We start from the raw sequence: 3,832 nt of genomic DNA, 5'->3' as shown, positions 1-3,832 counted from the left end.
TGGATCTGCACTGACCACTGGCAAGCCTCTTCCTTTCTCCAGGCCTCAGTTGCTCCTTTTGTTTAACAAGGAGTCCCACAGGCCCTGACAGCTGTAGCCTGGGAGCTGGCTCCAACCTTGGTGTGCAGGTGGTGATGGTTCACACTGCCTGGAGGGGTTAAACTTAAGTCCCCTGCTTTTCGTAAACTGTTCCAGACTGACAGTGGGTCTGTATTGTACCAAGATCCTTCAAAGTTTGGCTTTTGTTTTTATTTCTTTGTTGGTTTTTGAGATAGGATAGCAATGTGTTGTTGAGGCTGGTCTCGAACTCTTGGGCTCAAGTGGTCCTCCCCCCTCAGCCTCCCTAGTAGCTGGAACTACAGACGTGCCAAGCAGGGCCTGAAGTGTTCTCAGTGCATTCAGAGGTGCAGTCCTCTTCTGCTCGTATCTGGAGGTTGCAGGCATCCCCACTGTGCTCAAACAGGGGCATTTTGGGGAGAGTTGCACCCCTGGTGTCCTCACAGCTGATGAGCAGGTCACGGGAACACTGTCAGGTAAAGTGCCGGTAGTAAGGGCCCACGTATGAGTGCGTCTCAGGTGCGGGTCCTAGCGGACAACTGAGTCCAGTCCTGAGGGAGAGAACAAGCTGGTCTGAATGGACCGGGGGAGCCAAGGATGCCAAGGCAGGGCTCTCCCTGGCCCAGGTGAAGACTCCTGCGGAACACGCCTGGCTTGGAAGGCAGGTGCCGGTTGAAGACATGCTCAGCCCTGGAGCCTCCCTCCACCCCCTCATAACGTGCCCACCCCACCCTGCTCCCCTTGCAGGCTGAGCTGGAACCCCCTCCTTCTCTTCCCGGAAGCCTCCTCTCCCTGCCTGCGTAGGGGCCTGCCCCTCCTGGGGATGCTTGAGTTTCTCTCCCCGCTCTTCATTTAGCCCCCGCTGAGTGCCGAGTCCTCCCCTCAGGATCCTATGTGCTTTGGGTCTTTGGGCTACTCCGCCAGATGGGGACCCTGTCAGCCACTATATGGATGAAGAGATGGACTCAGAGAGCCTGCGTGGCTTGCTTACACAACCTGTGTCATCTCTTGCTAAAACTAACCCACCTCTGTCCAGGTCCAACTAAACTTTCTGGGCATATTCCCACACCCTGGGCTGGGAATATAGCTCAGCAGCATAAGCGCCTGCCTGGCAAGCGCAAGGTCCTGAGTTCAATTCCAGGTACCAAAAAAACCCCCAAACAAACAAACAAATAAAATATTCCCACACCCCTTCATCTGCCACCCAAATGACTCCTCATGTCAACATTTCCTGTGACCCCACTCCCCACCCCATAGCCAACACTGTGTGGGGCCTAAGAGGCTGTGACAGAGCCTAGACGCCTCTAGTCCAAGCTTGCCAAGGGTCCATCTTGAGGCAGAGGACACTGCATGTGTGTGCACCTGGGGAGCGGGCAGGAGCGATGAGATGAGCTAGGGACCCAGCCAGCTGGAGAGAGGAAAGCTGGTCCAGGAGGGCTTCCTGGCATAGGTGGTCCGATGAGTTCATGAATACCCTGCGTCCAAGTGGTAGAGATGAGAGATTCCAGGCAGAAGAAAATGCAGGAGCAAAGCCACGGGGCTGGAGTCTTCCCTGAATAAGGAGGCGTGAGAGGCCAAAGGGCGGTGGGGAAGGTGGCCGGAGGAGGGAATCTGCCACGCCCCATGTCCCGAGCATTCCTGATGTGCTGCCTCTTCCTAGAGGAGCATAGTAGAGCCCAAGGCCTACCCGGCATGTCGTAGGCTCTCAACAAAGCCCTCAGTCTCTTTGGGCTGCCGAGTAGCTCTCCCTTAGGGCCCCGCATGCAGAGCTAGCACCTACCAAACCCCAGCAGAGGTCAAGGGCTTCTCTTCTGACCGCAGCTTTACCTGTCCTGCCACCCCACATCTTGAGCATCGGCACCTTGGCCCACCTGGACGACCTCAGGCCCTTGCGGTTAAACCTGGCGGTGTGCCTGCCCTGGGAGTCCTACTCCCCGGGGAGTGCAATTTCTCCTCCTCACGTCTTAACCTGTGGCTAGAGCCAGTCACCATGGGGCGGGAGACGCTGCGTGCCTCCGGAGTTGGAATGTGTAGACCCTCCCCGCCCGTTTACTCTTAATCACCTCCCGCCTTATTTGTCTTCCTTTAACGCCTGTCAGCCAAAGCCTCCCGCCCTTCCCTCGGCACCAGCGGCCTCAATTAGGTGCACGTCTGCGGAGGCTGAAGCTGGAATATCCAGCCACCAGCGCCCACTGCCATTCCTACACTGGCTCCAGGTACCTGACAACCTGGCACTCTCTAGGGACGGCAATGCCATCCTGGTGTCAAAGGGCAGGGGGGCTGCCCCTGACATTTCCAAGGCCACTGCAAAGTCTGCCTCTGAAAGGTGCCTACCAGCCATGGGGCTCCCCGCAGGAGTTCCACCCTTGTGTTGATCCTCTGGAGCTATGAGCACAGGTATGTGTCCATACAACAGGAGAGGCCATCTCTGGACAGTGCTACCTGGACGTGAGGGGGCAGAAATGCTGGAAAGAGCAGCAGGAGCGGATGGGAGGGCACTGCTTATCCCTGGCTTGTTAAGTCTTCAGTTCAGGACCCTCCCATTCTGTCCAGCCTGGTACAGGGACTGCCCTGCCCAGAAGTTGGGGGGAAATCCAGCACAATTGGGCGTCTGGCTCAGAGAGGGCCTCCTGACTCACCCAGCTGGCCTGACGTGGCCTCTCGAAGTCCACTGGGCTCTTCCTGTCCACTGGGTCCCAGGGTTGAGGCCCAGGGTCTCTGGCCTCTGCCCTGCCTTCATCTGATAATGCTTTCCGGGCCTCATGTTTCGGGAGCTGCTGGCACACTTCGCTGCGGCCCCTGAAGGTCACTCGGGTCAGGAGAGGAGTGACCTGTAGCAGATGAAGAAAGCAGGCCCCTTGTCAAAGCCCAGCTTGTGAGGCCAGGGAACCACAGCGGGGCTGGGAAGCAAGGAAAAGATACTGAGCCCCGTTCCAGGCCCCACTCCCACCTCTGTGGCCCTCAGTGCAGGGCCTTCTGTTCTTCCCTTCTCATGGGCGAGTCCTCCTGGGATGCCCTGCAAGGGGATGACCGGAGGCTCTCCCAGGCCTGAGGAGACGGGGCTCCTGGGCATTTCTGAACTGTCGAGCGGTTGCTGACCCTACCCTTCATGTTAGGGAGAGTCTGTGAGCCGGCTCTGCGCTGTGCGGGTGGGGTCCGAGGGGACCCCAGGGATGCTCCTCCCTATCTGAGTACTTCTGTTAACCTACCGCTCCACTCACCCCGGTCTCACTTCATTCTGACAATGGGCATGAGCGCCCACAGACACGCACAGGAGAGGGGGGAGGCTGAGGCCTCTCACAAACTAAACCGCTGGCGCTGAAGCAAGCCCCAGGCCTCTCCTCGCTGCCGGAAGAGCCGGGGTCCCCTGAGACAGAATGATTGGGCTGTGCGGGGATGAGGTCCCCGGCCCTACAGGAGCGAACTGGTCAGGGGCCGCACAAGCCGCGGAGCTGGGGCTGGGGCGGGGAGGCGGCCTTCTCTGCCCAAGGTGGTGATGCCAGGGGTTAGGTGGCCTTCCGCCACCCTCAGCTCCCGACGGCGCAGCTGGACCCAGGGCCCCGCTCCGGGGACAAGGAGAGTGGACCTTTTCTTTCTGCCTGCGGCTAGATGTGCGAGACAGAGACCTGGCGTGGTCCGAGCCGCGGGGGTTGGGACGGGGCGCTGCGACAGCGCGTACCCTCTCCTCCGGCCCGCCGCCGAAGCCGGCCTTCCCACCCTCGCAGCCGAGACTCCAGGCCTGCAGCCTGCTGAAGGTCGAGGAGGGTCACACGCG

The 3,832-nt window shown here is 59.5% G+C and overlaps 1 long non-coding RNA gene across 1 annotated transcript; it reads right to left on the bottom strand.

Annotated features, from left to right (window-relative positions):
- Positions 1-315: 315 nt before the first annotated feature.
- Positions 316-3,832, bottom strand: LOC102009985. The gene is made up of 3 exons (XR_264728.2): positions 3,737-3,832; positions 2,697-2,888; positions 316-608 (listed from the first exon to the last, which is right to left on the bottom strand). It is a non-coding gene; the product is annotated as an uncharacterized LOC102009985 (long non-coding RNA).

Source organism: Chinchilla lanigera, unplaced genomic scaffold (assembly GCF_000276665.1).
Source record: "Chinchilla lanigera isolate Chin_1 unplaced genomic scaffold, ChiLan1.0 scaffold00131, whole genome shotgun sequence".
Classification (NCBI taxonomy): Eukaryota; Metazoa; Chordata; class Mammalia; order Rodentia; family Chinchillidae; genus Chinchilla; species Chinchilla lanigera.
Note: the sequence above shows the minus strand (reverse complement) of the source record. Positions and strands in the feature narration are given on the sequence as shown.